This window comes from Dioscorea cayenensis, chromosome 9 (genome assembly GCF_009730915.1).
Source record: "Dioscorea cayenensis subsp. rotundata cultivar TDr96_F1 chromosome 9, TDr96_F1_v2_PseudoChromosome.rev07_lg8_w22 25.fasta, whole genome shotgun sequence".
In the NCBI taxonomy this organism is placed as follows: domain Eukaryota; kingdom Viridiplantae; phylum Streptophyta; class Magnoliopsida; order Dioscoreales; family Dioscoreaceae; genus Dioscorea; species Dioscorea cayenensis.
Window position 1 is genome coordinate 25,421,610 of NC_052479.1, and position 16,237 is coordinate 25,437,846.

Below are 16,237 nucleotides of genomic sequence, written 5' to 3' on the forward strand. Positions count from 1 at the left end.
TTGCCTCTTGAGTTTAACTTGTTGTTTAAGTATTTTTGAGTGTTCTTTTTGTGTTAGGAACTTAGTTAAGGTTTTTGGGAGGTTTATAAAGTGGGAGAGAGTCGTTTTGGAGGTTAACACGAAAGCCTCACATGGTTTCCATGCTGGGCGCATGGAAGCCCGTGGGAGTTTCGGTAAAAAGTCGATTTTTGTTGGGCTGAATTGGACCAGCACAGAAAGCCTCACGGCGCTCCATGCGGGCGCATGGAGCCCGTGAGAAAAGTTTCCAGTGGTCTCAAAGTTGTCTCCACGAGCCTTGGCATATATATTGGCCTTCTTGGACCTTCTAGGACATTTCCTAACTTCTTTTTCTCTCCTTCTTCCTTCTCCTCTGATTTTCTTCATTTTTCTCTCTTCAAACCTCTCATCTTTGATCCCCAAACAAAATAAAAGTGGAAATCTCATCTCCTTACAAAAGAAGAGTTCGATTAAGGCATAGAGAAGATTATGCGGGTGAGTTAGGGCTACATCAACTTCCTCCTTTTCTCTCCTCTCATCCTTGTTGTGATTCTTTGAAATTTTTGTGAGAAATCTTAGTTATTGAAGTGATTTAAAGATTAGAATCATTTTAAGGTTGTAAAAACCATGATTTGGTGAGGAAATGAGAGACATCTTGCACCTCAAGGGTTCAGGTTACTGTAGCACCGAGACCAAGTTAAAGAATCCTTTGTTCTTTTTGCTTATTTTGAGGATTTTTAAAGGTTTCATTCTTGTTATATCTTCTTATTAGAGTGCTTGGAAAACTCTAGAAGCAATTTACTCCTATTTTTAAGCACATTTTTCCTTCTTTTTAATTGGTTGTAGAATTGTTGTTGAATCTTGCTTTTTGTTGGTTGTTTAGCGGCTTCTGGAGGAGAAGCTTCAAGCAAAGGAAAAGAGATTACGAGACAAGTAACCTTGGAGGGTGTTAGCTTGCCAAGTTTGTGAGTGGGATTTACTAAATTATGGACTATAAATCATGCATGCTTATAATACTAAATTTGCTTATTTACGGAAGGATAAACTCCTTGTTGCCAATAAAACTCTTGAAATATTTTCAGTGTGATTTTAGAAATCATGATGAACTATAATTTGGCTTTTTCCATGATTATTGGAAAGATTCAATATATTATTTGTGATCTAGAAAACCCTATATTTTATAATATATGATTTCAAGTTTTGTGTTTTCACGGGACTTGATGTTCTTGTTGGGATGTTCATAAAAGCTTATGCAAACCAAAATGATTTCATTGTGATGATGATACATTTGAACTATATTTTCAAAGAAGGTTTTTGTATGATATTCTTGATGAAATTGGTTTCATTGGAATTATTTTGAGCAAGTCATTCACTCTTGGGATGAGACTATTATTTGTGAATATTTGTGATCTCATGGTTGAGACTTTTGCTTTCCTTTTTGAGTATGTATATTAAGACTAAGGGCCAGAATGATATTTATCCATATTAATGACTCTTGTTCATTAATTGTAAATATAGTCTGAATAAGGACACTTTTTATGTTATTATAAATCTTGGGATTTTTGCTATACAAACACGAGTGGGGTCTTGAACATATCCATGGAAATGGTGGGCTCGACCTTCATGTTCTTGACGAGGGTGGTTTTGATGGTGACGAAACCCCAATACTACTGCGGTGAGGTGTGGATGGTTTCCACGGGCCGACTGTCTAGAGGTGGCGTGGAATCTTGTCAAACCCGGTTATGCCATTTTCAGGTGGGAGGCGTAGAGCCACGACTTGGATATAGTTGGGTTGTTCGGGTCACCACCACGAACTTCCAGTGACCAACGCCAAGATATCGCATCTTGGTGGCTCTGACCTAACATGACCCACGGTTAGCGAGGGAGGTTTTCGAGGCTATTTAAAAATATATTTGTTTATTTTTAATCGATGATTTATACATTTTTGAATTATGAGTTGCTAAGCCAAAGTATAAACTTGGTTTCTTACTCATATGGATTTTTGAGATGATTTAAAAAGAGTTTTTATCGAGCATTTCATTGTTGTAAATTTTATATCTTAATTTATACTTGACGATCAAAAGTATATTGAATATTTTGAGGAGTTGAAATATATCTTTTTACCTTTTACTTTAATATATTATGTATGGGATATAGCTCCATGTTTAGCCACTCCTTTGAGTAACCTGAGTTACTCATCCCCTCTTTATTTTTCCCTCCCGGTGTGACACTGACAGCGGTATAGCGAGTGAAGTGCTTGGCGAGGAGTGGTTGTATTTTCTTAAGTCTGTGTGGAAAGCTTATATATTTTTGGCATGTAGTTGATGGATCCACTAGGATATTACCAACCCTAATATTAATATGTATCTTTCTTCTTTGATACTTTTTATATATGTTGGTTAGCTTTTATGTTGATGTATGAGATGTATACTCTCTAAGTGAATGGTTGTTGTCATGGTTTAAATTAAAAGTGATGGGTTGTGTAGGAACATTTGGGTATATTGGATTGCTAGAATGTTTTTTATTGTTATAGTGGTTTTGTACAGGAAATAGGTTAGCCTTACGGTGATCTAGGGGTGAGTTAGTGTTGGACCTCCCTTGGGTTATCGTGGCGGTATGTCATGAGTGGGACCCACGAGGGCAGGCGTGACATGCTAGTGGTATCGAGGCCACGGTTTAGAGTTTAGGTGTAGATTTAGACAATATAATCTAGATCTAGAGTTAGTTTCTTGATTGGGTCAAAAGTCTGATCTTTTTTGTCTATGTTACTAGTGGATCCAAGAAGAGTCTGCATATAGCATTGGTGCATATTGTGGATTTCTAAAAGATGTCTTATGTTTTTCATTTTCGGTAAGATGCCGGCACAACATTCACTTTTCATGCGTGGAAGAGTTAATTCCCTATCATTGCTACACCAAAAGAGCTCGAGAGAGGTGGAAGGCGAGGAGAACCAACCCGCCCCCATCTCCATTGCCACCCTAGGCGGGAGGCCGGTTCAAGGCATGATCTGCGGTGGCGCTACGTGCATGCCCGGGAGGTTCGGGGAGCTACTCACATGCACCTACGTCCCAACTCTACGAGGCATTAGAAGCCTTTGGGTCTCATTGGGCTACCAAGGGGAGGCGGCCTACCTACAGAGTACCAGGGACTTCTTAGACTATTGGAGGATTTTTGGGAGACAGGCTCAGACTACCCCAGTACCTACCCCAGCACCTGAACCTGCACCACCACGGGCCCCAGTGGTTCATTCTATCCCGGGGAGGCCCAGGTGGACCAAGTCGGGGCCTTAGTTTTGTCAAGGCTGCTAAAGAGGCTCGACAACTTGGATGTGGTTCTTTTTGATGGCACTAGTGATGCCATGATTGCTAAAGAGATGGGTCAAGCGGAGCATTTCTACCTTTGATGACATGAGTTTGGGTGGTGAGATGAGACTCGGGGGTTGCTACTAGAATTTGTGAGGCGGGAGCTCGAATTTGGTGGGAAAGTTTGAAGAGTAGATCATTTGGGCGGGTTACATGGTGGATTTTACTGCGTGAATTTGATGAAAGAATATTACACCGGTTTCACAGTGATCGGAAGAGGCATGAGTTTATGAGGCTGGTTTAGGAAATAAGGCAGATTCTGAGAATATGAGACGGAAATTGAAAGATTTGGCTAATTTTTGTTCCGGAGTTAGCACCCTCTTGAGGGAAGTTCTCGCTCTAAATTTGAAGTTGGTTTGAATTTGGGTATTAGAGAAAGAATAGCCGATTACAAGCAAGCAAAGTTTTAAGGAGATGGTACAATCGACTTTGAGGCGGAAGCGGTTGGTTAGAGAGGCAAGAGAGTTCGAGAGAACATAGCTAAAGAAGAAGCTTGGAGGCGGGACTGACCATCCAAGAAGAGTAGGAGTGAGGGTTCCTCCAAGGGCAGTCTGCTCCGAGGGCCCCACTAGACCTCCACTATCTCGGAGTGGTGATCGTGAGAGACTTAGCGTTCGATAGCACTCCTAGTGTCGGGAGGCCCGGAAGCTAATGCGGGTGCAAGGATTGTGGAAAGCCGCATAAGGGCGAGTGTCGAGACACCTCGTAAGTGCTTCCATTGCGGTCAGGCTCGGACATTTGAGTCGGCATGTCGGAGTTGGGGACGAGGGTGGATCTACACCATCATCTCAGGACCGTCCTAGCCAATTCAGAGGTTCTCAGCTAGTAGCATCTTCCCTAGTTACTACCAAGTCGGGAGCTGCTAGCAACACTTCCTGACCCGGTGCCCATCGACCTCGGACCCGGAGCTCACACCCGAGTGTTTGCCATGGCCAGGAAGAGGCTGAGGTGTGAGGCCTAATGTGATCAGCAGTACACTATCCATCTTCCGGCATGATGCTTTTTGCATTGATTGATTAAGGTGGGGCGTTCTTTTTGTTAGTCTTGCATTTTGCATGTCACATGAATAGTGACCCTTCCCCTTGGGTGGTGAGTTAGTGATACAAACTCCTTTAGGTGAAGAGGTAGTAAGGAGTTTGGTGTACGAGGGAGTGTCGAGTGCTAATTAATGGAGTTGTCTTGAAGGCGGACTTAATACCTTTGGAGATCAAAGATTTTTGATGCTATTCTTGGCATGGATTGGTTGGATAGACATCATGCTTCCATTGATTGTTTCAAGAAGGAAGTTTCTTTTACTGTGTCTTGAGGACCATGAGTGGTGTTAAAAGGGTGTGAGAAGGACTTTGCCTTCATGTTTAATTTCATCCATGGAAGCTAGAAGATTGTTGGGCAAGGGTTGCCCAATGATTTTTAGCTCATGTGGTAGATACAAGAGTTAAGGAGCCAGCTTTAGAAGAGATGCCCGAGTGGTGAGTGAGTTTCGAGGATGTTTTTCTACGAAGACTTACGGGTTTACCACGAGATAGAGAAATGGAGTTTGCTATAGATTTACTACAGTGCGGCTCCTATTTCTATACCACCTTATCGGATGGCACCAGTGAGCTAAGAGAATTGAAGACTCAATTGCAAGATCTTGTAGACAAGGGTTTTTATTCGACCAAGTGTATCACCTTGGGGTGCACGATTCTCTTTGTAAAGAAGAAGGATGGATCTTTGAGGTTGTGCATAGATTACGAGGCAATTAAATCGGGTGACAATCAAGAACAAGTACCCATTGCCAAGGATTGATGATTTATTTGATCAATTGAAGGGAGCAAAGGTGTTCTCTAAAATTGATTTTGCTGATGCAGGTATCATCGAGTTGAAGATTAAGTCGAGGAGGATGTCCCAAAAGATGAGCTTTTTCGGACCCGTTATGGCCATTATGAGTTTTTGGTGATGCCATTTGGTTTGACTAATGCTCCTGCAGCTTTTATGGATTTGATGAACAGGGTGTTAAGACCTTATTTGAACAAGTTTGTCATTGTGTTTATTGATGATATTTTTGGTCTATTCACCTTCAAATGAGGGAGCATGCTCTACATCTTAGGATTGTTTTGCAAACTCTTGGGAGAAGAAATTATATGCTAAATTCTCCAAGTGCGAGTTTTGGCTCTATGAAGTTGGATTTCTTGGACATGTGGTGTCGGGAGAGCGGATATTTGTGGATCCAAAAGAAAGTTGAAGCCATTGTAAAAGTGGGAAAGGCCGAAGAATGTTACGAAGTTCGAAGTTTTTCTTGGACTTGCGGGTTATTATAGAAAGATTTGTGGAAGGATTTTTCTTCAATTGCCTTTGCCATTATCAAAAGTTAACTCGTAAGGAAGTGAAGTTTTTCTTGGAATGATGAGTGTGAAAAGAGCTTTCAAACATTGAAGGACCGCTTTGACATCGAGCTCCGATTGCTTACTTTGCGAGAAAGTGGGGAAAGAGTTTGTAGTCTCGATGATGCTTCTACGCAAGGTTTAGGTTGTGTGTTGATGCAAGAGGGAAAAGTGGTGGCCTATGCCTCTAGGCGGTTAAAAGCGACATGAGTTGAATTATCCCACCCATGATTTGGAGTTAGCGGTGGTGGTCTTTTTCTTTGAAGATTTGGAGGCATTATCTTTTTGGAGAAAGCGTGTCGGATTTTTCTGAGACCATAAAAAGCTTGAAGTATCTTTTTACTCGGAAGGAATTGAACTTGAGGCGTGACGATGGTTGGAATTAATAAAGGATTATGATTTGATCATAGACTATCATCGAGGAAAAAGCAAATGTGGTTGATGATGCTTTGAGTAGGAAGTCTACTTGATTATCTTCTTTGAGGGTGTCCTATGTGCAACTTCTTTCGAGCAATGAAGTGCTTGAGATTAGACCTTAACATTGAAGATCTTTGGAGCATTAGTAGCCCGACTTCATAGTAAGACCATCATCTGTTGGATCGTATTAAGGAGCTTGAGTGTATGATGAAAAGTTGATACAAGAGATCGCGGGAGGTTACATACTGAGAAGAGACTAGTGAGTTCGGTGAGAGAAGATGGAATCCTAGAGTTTTCGAGGGCGTGTTTGTGTTCAGGTAGATTTAGAGCTCAAGAAAGCTATTTTTGGAAGAAGCTCATTCTTGACTTATGCGAGTTCATCTGGAAGTACCAAGATGTACATGAACAATCAAGGAGAATTATTGGTGGCGGGGAATGAAGAAAGAGATAGCGAGTTTGTGGCTAAGTGCCTAGTGTGCCAACAAGTCAAGGCGAGCATCAAAGACCTTGAGGGATTGTTGCAACCTCTTCCAATCCCAGGAATGGAGTGGGAGCATATAACGATGGATTTTTGTGGTAGGTTTACCACGAACAACTCGAGGGTTTTTGATGCGGTGTGGGTGATAGTGGATAGATTGACAAAAGTCGGCACATTTCTTAGCGAGTGCATACTAAGTATTCCTTGGAGAAATTGGCAAAGTTGTACATAGATGAGATAGTGAAATTGCATGGAGTACCGGTTTCGATAGTTTTCGGATCGAGACCCTAGATTTACCTCTCGTTTTTGGCCAAGATTTCGGGGAGGCTCTAGGTACAACTTTAAAGTTTAGTCTTGCTTATCATCCTCGAGACGGATGGTCAATCGAGAAAGAACCATTCGAGACCCTTGAAGACATGTTAAGAGCTTGTGTTATAGATTTTTCAAGGAAGTTGGGATCAACACCTAGCATTGGTGGAGTTGCCTACAATAATAGCTTTCAAGCAAGCATTGGTATGGCTCCATACGAAGCCTTGTATGGAAGGAAGTGTAGGGACTCCTCTTTGTTGGGATGAAGTGGGAGAAAGGAAGCTTCAAAGTGTGGAATTAATTTGACCAAACTATTGAGAAAGTGAAAGTGATTAGAGATAGATTGAAAGTAGCTCGGGGATAGGCAAAAGAGTTATGCTAACAATCGAAGGAGATTCTTGGAGTTTGAAGTTGGTGATAGAGTATTTTTTTGAAAAATTTCTCCATGGAAAGGGGTAATTCGGTTTTGAGGTAGGGGAAAGTTGAATCCCGATATATAGGTCCATTTTTGATTCTAGAGAATTGGACGGTAGCCTATCGATTAAATTACCACACGAGTTGGAAAAAGATTCACAATGTGTTTCATGTCTCCGTGTTGAAGAAGTATATCACGACTCTTCTCATTGTCTTGAAACACCACCGGTGGAGTTAAGAGAAGATTTGAAGTTTGAGGGTGCAACGGTGAAGATTTTTGGATCACCAAGTGAAAAAAATCTTCGAAGAAAGAACTATACCTATGGTAAAAAGTACTTTGGAGGAATGATGTTGTAGAAGAAATAACTTGGGAACCAGAAGGAGCAATGAAGAGTAAATATCCCTTGTTGTTTTGAAACTAGAGGTATGCTAAATTTCGAGGCGAAATTTCTTTAAGAGAGTAGGATGTGGGAGTTTGACTTTTTCTTTACTTTTGCTTATGTTTTGCCTCTTGAGTTTAACTTGTTGTTTAAGTATTTTTGAGTGTTCTTTTTTGTGTTAGGAACTTAGTTAAGGTTTTTGGGAGGTTTATAAAGTGGGAGAGAGTCGTTTTTGGAGGTTAACCTGAAAGCCTCACGGTTTCCATGCGGGCGCATGGAAGCCCGTGAGGGTTTCTGGTAAAAATTCGATTTTTGTTGGGCTGAATTGGACCAACCTGAAAGCCTCACGGCCTCCATGCGGGCGCATGGAGCCCGTGAAGATTTCGAAGTGGTCTCAAAGTTGTCTCCACGAGCCTTGGCATATATATTGGCCTTCTTGGACCTTCTAGGACATTCCTAACTTCTTTTTTTCTCCTTCTTCCTTCTCCTCTGATTTTTCTTCATTTTTTTCTCTCTTCAAACCTCTCATCTTTGATCCCCCAAACAAAATAAGAGTGGAAATCTCATCTCCTTACAAGAAGAAGAGTTCGATTAAGGCATAGAGAGATTATCGGTGAGTTGGGCTACATCAACTTCCTCCTTTTCTCTCCTCTCATCCTTGTTGTGATTCTTTGAAATTTTTTTGTGAGAAATCTTAGTTATTGAAGTGATTTAAAAGATTAGAATCATTTTAAGGTTGTAAAAACCATGATTTGGTGAGGAAATGAGAGACATCTTGCACCTCAAGGGTTCGGAGTTCTTTGTAGCACCGAACCAAGTTAAAGATCCTTTTGTTCTTTTTTTGCTGATTTTGAGGATTTTTAAAGGTTTCATTCTTGTTATATCTTCTTATTAGAGTGCTTGGAAAACTCTAGAAGCAATTTACTCCTATTTTTAAGCACATTTTTCCTTCTTTTTTTTAATTGGTTGTAGAATTGTTGTTGAATCTTGCTTTTTTGTTGGTTGTTTAACGGCTTCTAGGAGGAGAAGCTTCAAGCAAAGGAAAGAGATTACGAGACAAGTAACCTTGGAGGGTGTTAGCTTGCCAAGTTTGTGAGTGGGATTTACTAAATTATGGACTATAAATCATGCATGCTTATAATACTAAATTTGCTTATTTACTGAAGGATAAACTCCTTGTTGCCAATAAAACTCTTGAAATATTTTTCGAGTGTGATTTTTAGAAATCATGATGAACTATAATTTAGCTTTTTTTCCATGATTATTGGAAAGATTCAATATATTATTTGTGATCTAGAAAAACCCTATATTTTTATAATATATGATTTCAAGTTTTTGTGTTTTTCACGGGACTTGATGTTCTTGTTGGGATGTTCATAAAAAGCTTATGCAAACCAAAATGATTTCATTGTGATGATGATACATTTTGAACTATATTTTTCAAAAGAAGGTTTTTTTGTATGATATTCTTGATGAAATTGGTTTCATTGGAATTATTTTTGAGCAAGTCATTCACTCTTGGGATGAGACTATTATTTGTGAATATTTGTGATCTCATGGTTGAGACTTTTTGCTTTCCTTTTTGGTATGTATATTAAGCCTAAGGGCCAGAATGATATTTATCCGTATTAATGACTCTTGTTCATGAATTGTAAATATAGTCTGAATAAGGACACTTTTTATGTTGTTATAAATCTTGGGATTTTTGCTATGCAAACACCCAGTGGGGTCTTGAACATATCCATGGAAATAGTGGGCTACGACCTTCATGTTCTTGACGAGGGGTGGTTTTGATGGTGACGGGAAACCCCAATACTACTGCGGTGAGAGTGTGGATGGTTTCCACGGGCCGACTGTCTAGAGGTGGCGTGGAATCTTGTCAAACCCGGTTATGCCATTTCGGTGGGAGCGTAGAGCCACGACTTGGATATAGTTGGGTTGTTGGTCACCACACGAACTTCCAGTGACCACGCCAAGATATCGCATCTTGGTGGCTCTGACCTAACAGCGGCCCGCGGTTAGCGAGGGAGGGTTTTCGAGGCTATTTAAAAATATATTTGTTTATTTTTAATCGATGATTTATACATTTTTTTGAATTATGAGTTACTAAGCCAAAGTATAAACTTGGATTTCTTACTCATATGGATTTTTGAGATGATTTAAAAAGAGTTTTTATCGAGCATTTCATTGTTGTAAATTTTTATATCTTAATTTATACTTGACGGTCAAAGTATATTGAATATTTTTGAGGAGTTGAAATATATTTTTTTACCTTTTACTTTAATATATTATGTATGGGATATAGCTCCATGTTTAGCCACTCATTTGAGTAACCTAGTTACTCATCCCCTCTTTATTTTTTTCCCTCCCCGGTGTGACCTGGCAGGGATAGCGCGTGAAGTGCTTGGCGAGTAGTTTGTATTTTTCTTAAAGGCTGTGTATGAAGCTTATATATTTTTGGCATGTAGTTGATGGATCCACTAGGATATTACCAACCCTAATATTAATATGTATCTTTCTTCTTTGATACTTTTTTATATATGTTGGTTAGCTTTATGTTGTGTATGAGGATGTATACTCTCTAAGTGAATGGTTGTTGTCATGGTTTAAATTAAAGTGATGGGTTGTGTAGGAACATTTGGGTATATTGGATTGCTAGAATGTTTATTATTGTTATAGTGGTTTTTGTACGAGGAAAGCAGGTTAGCCTTACGGTGATCTAGGGGTGAGTTAGTGTTGGACCTCCCTTGGGTTATCGTGGCGGTATGTCATGAGTGGGACCCGCGAGGGCGGGGCGTGACATACTTTAGTGGTATCGAGCCACGGTTTTAGAGTTTAGGTGTAGATTTAGGGCGAGTATAATCTAGATCTAGAGTTAGTTTCTCGATTGGGTCAAAAGTCGATCTTTTTTTGTCTATGTTACTAGTGGATCCAAGAAGAGTGCATATAGCATTGGTGCATATTGTGGATTTCTAAAAAGATGTCTTATGTTTTTCATTTTCGAGTAAGATGCCGGCACAACATTCACGCACTTTCGCCGTGGAAGAGTTAATTCCCCTGCTGTTGCTACACCAAGAGCTCAGAGAGGTGGAAGGCGAGGAGAACCAACCCCGCCCCCATCTCCATCGCCACCTAGGCAGGAGGCCAGTTCAAGGCATGATCTGCGGTGGCGGCTTACATGCATGCCCGGAGGTTCGGGGGAGCTACTCACATGCACCCTTACATCCCAACTCACGAGGCATTAGAAGCCTTTGGGTCTCATTGGGCTACCAAGGGAGGCGACCTACCTACCCGGGAGTACAGGGACTTCTTAGACTATTGGAGGATTTTTTTGGGAGGCAGGCTCGAGACTACCCCGAGTACCTACCCCGACACTGAACTGCACCACCACAGGCCCCGGTGGTTCATTCTATCGAGGAGAGGCCGGTGGACCAAGTCGAGGGCCTTAGTTTTTGTCCAAGTCTGCTAAAGAGGCTCGACAACTTGGATGTGGTTCTTTTGATGGCACTAGTGATGCCATGATTGCTAAAGAGAATGGGTCAAGCGGGCAATTTCTACCTTTGATGACATGAGTTTAGGTGGTGAGATGAGACTCGGGGGTTGCTACTAGGGACATTGGAGGCGGAGCTCGAATTTGGTGGGAAAGTTTGAAGAGTAGATCATTTGGGCGGGGTTACATGGTCGGGATTTTTACTGCGTGAATTTGATGAAGAATATTACACCCGGTTTCACCGTGATCAGAAGAGGCATGAGTTTATGAGGCTGGTTCGGGGAAATAAAGGCGATTCTGAGAATATGAGACGAAATTGAAAGATTTGGCTAATTTTTGTTCCGAGTTAGCACCCTCTTGAGGAAGTTCTACTGCTCTAAATTTGAAGTTGGTTTGAATTTGGGTATTAGAGAAAGAATAGCGATTACAAGCAAGCAAAGTTTTAAGGAGATGGTACAATCGGCTTTGAGGCGGAGGCGAGTTGGTTAGAGAAGGCAAGAGAGTTCGAGAGAACATAGCTAAGAGAAGAAGCTTGGAGGCGGGGACGACCATCCAAGAAGAGTAGGAGTGAGGGTTCCTCAAGGGCAGATTCGCTCCAGGCCCCACTAGACCTCCACTATCTCAGAGTGGTTATCAGCAGATACTTACACGTTCCGATAGCACTCCTAGTGTCAGAGGCCCAGAAGCTAGTAACTGGTGCAAGAATTGTGGAAAGCCGCATAAAGGACAGTGTCAGACACCTCGTAAGTGCTTCCATTGCGGTCAAACTGGACATTTGAGGTCAGCATGTCCAGAGTTGGGACGGGGCGGATCTACACCATCATCTCAGGACCGTTCTAGCCAGTTCAGAGGTTCTCAGCCAGTAGCATCTTCCCCAGTTACTACCAAGTCGGGAGCTGCTAGCAACACTTCACAGCCAGGTGCCCATCGACCTCAGACCAGAGCTCACACCCGAGTGTTTGCCATGACCGAGGAAGAGGCTGAGTTTAGGCCTAATGTGATCACAGGTACACTATCCTTCTTCCAGCATGATGCTTTTGCATTGATTGATTCTGGGTCAGAGCGTTCTTTTGTTAGTACTGCATTTGCATGTCACATGAATAGTGACCCTTCCCCCTTGGGTGGTGAGTTAGTGATACAAACTCCTTTAGGTGAAGAGGTAGTAAGGAGTTTGGTGTACAGGGAGTGTCCAGTGCTAATTAATGGAGTTGTCTTGAAGGCAGACTTAATACCTTTGGAGATCAAAGATTTTGATGCTATTCTTGGCATGGATTGGTTGGATAGACATCATGCTTCCATTGATTGTTTCAAGAAGGAAGTTTCTTTTCCTGTGTCTTCAGGACCCGCAGTGGTGTTAAAGGGTGTGAGAAGGACTTTGCCTTCATGTTTAATTTCATCCATGGAAGCTAGAAGATTGTTGGGCAAGGGTTGCCCAATGATTTTTCAGCTCATGTGGTAGATACAAGAGTTAAGGAGCCAGCTTTAGAAGAGATGCCCGAGTGGTGAGTGAGTTTCGAGGATGTTTTTCACTGAAGACTTACCGAGTTTACCACCGAGATAGAGAAATGGAGTTTGCTATAGATTTACTACAGATGCGGCTCCTATTTCTATACCACCTTATCGGATGGCACCAGTGAGCTAAGAGAATTGAAGACTCAATTGCAAGATCTTGTAGACAAGGGTTTTTATTCGACCAAGTGTATCACCTTGGGGTGCACCGAGTTCTCTTTGTAAAGAAGAAGGATGGATCTTTGAGGTTGTGCATAGATTACGAGGCAATTAAATCGGGTGACAATCAAGAACAAGTACCCATTGCCAAGGATTGATGATTTATTTGATCAATTGAAGAGGAGCAAAGGTGTTCTCTAAAAATTGATTTGCTGATGCAGGTATCATCGAGTTGAAGATTAAGTCAGAGGATGTCCCAAAGACAGCTTTTCGGACCCGTTATGGCCATTATGAGTTTTTGGTGATGCCATTTGGTTTGACTAATGCTCCTGCTGACTTTTTATGGATTTGATGAGCAGGGGTGTTGAGACCTTATTTAGACAAGTTTGTCATTGTGTTTATTGATGATATTTTTGGTCTATTCACCTTCAAATGAGGAGCATGCTCTACATCTTAGGATTGTTTTGCAAACTCTTGGGAGAAGAAATTATATGCTAAATTCTCCAAGTGCGAGTTTTGGCTCTATGAAGTTGGATTTCTTGGACATGTGGTGTCAGGAGAAGGGATATTTGTGGATCCAAAGAAAGTTGAAGCCATTGTAAAAGTGGGAAAGGCCGAAGAATGTTACGAAGTTCGAAGTTTTTCTTGGACTTGCGGGTTATTATAGAAAGATTTGTGGAAGGATTTTCTTCAATTGCCTTGCCATTATCAAAAGTTAACTCGTAAGGAAGTGAAGTTTTTCTTGGAATGATGAGTGTGAAAAAGAGCTTTCAAACATTGAAGGACCGCTTTGACATCGACTCGAGTGCTTACTTTGCGAGAAAGTGGGGAAAAGAGTTTGTAGTCTCGATGATGCTTCTCTGCAAGGTTTAGGTTGTGTGTTGATGCAAGAGGGAAAAGTGGTGGCCTATGCCTCTAGGCGATTAAAAGCGACATGAGTTGAATTATCCCACCCATGATTTGGAGTTAGCGGCGGTGGTCTTTTCTTTGAAGATTTGGAGGCATTATCTTTTTTTGGAGAAAGCGTGTCGGATTTTTTTACTGAGACCATAAAAGCTTGAAGTATCTTTTTTACTCGAGAAGGAATTGAACTTGAGGCGTGACGATGGTTGGAATTAATAAAGGATTATGATTTGATCATAGACTATCATCCAGGAAAAGCAAATGTGGTTCCTGATGCTTTGAGTAGGGAAGTCTACTTGAGTATCTTCTTTGAGGGTGTCCTATGTGCAACTTCTTTCGAGCAATGAAGTGCTTGAGATTAGACCTTAACATTGAAGATCTTTGGAGCATTAGTAGCCGACTTCATAGTAAGACCATCACTTTGTTGGATCGTGTTAAGGAGCTTCGAGGTAATGATGAAAAAGTTGATACAAGAGATCGCGGAGGTTACATACGGAAGAGACTAGTGAGTTCGAGGGCGAGAGAAGATGGAATCCTAGAGTTTCGAGGACGTGTTTGTGTTCCGGCAGATTTAGAGCTCAAGAAAGCTATTTTGGAAGAAGCTCATTCTTCAGCTTATGCAGTTCATCCTGGAAGTACCAAGATGTACAGAACAATCAAGGAGAATTATTGGTGGCCAGGAATGAAGAAAGAGATAGCAGAGTTTGTGGCTAAGTGCCTAGTGTGCCAACAAGTCAAGGCAGAGCATCAAAGACCTTCAGGATTGTTGCAACCTCTTCCAATCCCAGAATGGAAGTGGGAGCATATAACGATGGATTTTGTGGTAGGTTTACCACGAACAACTCGAGGTTTTGATGCAGTGTGGGTGATAGTGGATAGATTGACAAAGTCAGCACATTTCTTAGCAGTGCATACTAAGTATTCCTTGGAGAAATTGGCAAAGTTGTACATAGATGAGATAGTGAAATTGCATGGAGTACCAGTTTCGATAGTTTCAGATCGAGACCCTAGATTTACCTCTCGTTTTTGGCCAAGATTTCGAGGGAGGCTCTAGGTACAACTTTAAAGTTTAGTCTTGCTTATCATCCTCGAGACGGATGGTCAATCAGAAAGAACCATTCAGACCCTTGAAGACATGTTAAGAGCTTGTGTTATAGATTTTCAAGGAAGTTGGGATCAACACCTAGCATTGGTGGAGTTGCCTACAATAATAGCTTTCAAGCAAGCATTGGTATGGCTCCATACGAAGCCTTGTATGGAAGGAAGTGTAGGACTCCTCTTTGTTGGGATGAAGTGGGAGAAAGAAAGCTTCAAAGTGTGGAATTAATTTACCAAACTATTGAGAAAGTGAAAGTGATTAGAGATAGATTGAAAGTAGCTCAGGATAGGCAAAAGAGTTATTCTAACAATCGAAGGAGATTCTTGGAGTTTGAAGTTGGTGATAGAGTATTTTTGAAAATTTCTCCATGGAAAGGGGTAATTCGGTTTCGAGGTAGGGAAAGTTGAATCCCGATATATAGGTCCATTTTTGATTCTAGAGAATTGGACGGTAGCCTATCGATTAAATTACCACTGAGTTGGAAAAAGATTCACAATGTGTTTCATGTCTCCGTGTTGAAGAAGTATATCCCTGACTCTTCTCATTGTCTTGAAACACCACCGAGTGGAGTTAAGAGATGATTTGAAGTTTGAGGTGCAACCCGGTGAAGATTTTTGGATCACCAAGTGAAAAATCTTGAGAAGAAAGAACTATACCTATGGTAATAGTACTTTGGAGGAATGATGTTGTAGAAGAAATAACTTGGGAACCAGAAGGAGCAATGAAGAGTAAATATCCCTTGTTGTTTGAAACTAGAGGTATGCTAAATTTCGAGGCCGAAATTTCTTTAAGGGGGGTAGGATGTGGGAGTCTGACTTTTCTTTACTTTGCTTATGTTTTGCCTCTTGAGTTTAACTTGTTGTTTAAAATTTGAGTGTTCTTTTGTGTTAGGACCGTAGTTAAGGTTTTGGAGGTTTATAAGGTGGGGAGAGAGTGGATTTTGGAGGTTAACACAGAAAGCCTCCACGGTTTCCATGCGGGCGCATGGAAGCCCGTGAGGTTCACAATAAGTCATTTTGTTGGGCTAGATTGGACCAGCACAGAAAGCCCTCCGCAGCCTCCATCACGGGCATGGAGCCCGTGAATTTCAGTAGTCTCAAAGAGATTGTCTCGAGCCTTGGCATATATATTGGCCTTCTTGGACCTTCTGGGGACATTCTAACTTCTTTTTCTCTCCTTCTTCCTTCTCCTCTGATTTCTTCATTTTTTTCTCTCTTCAAACCTCTCATCATTGATCCCAAACAAAGAAGAAATTAAATCTCATCTCCTTACAAGAAGAAGAGTTCGATTAAGGCATAGAAGATTGCACTTATATGTCGGTGAGTTAGGCTAAATCAACTTCCTCCTTTCCTCTCTC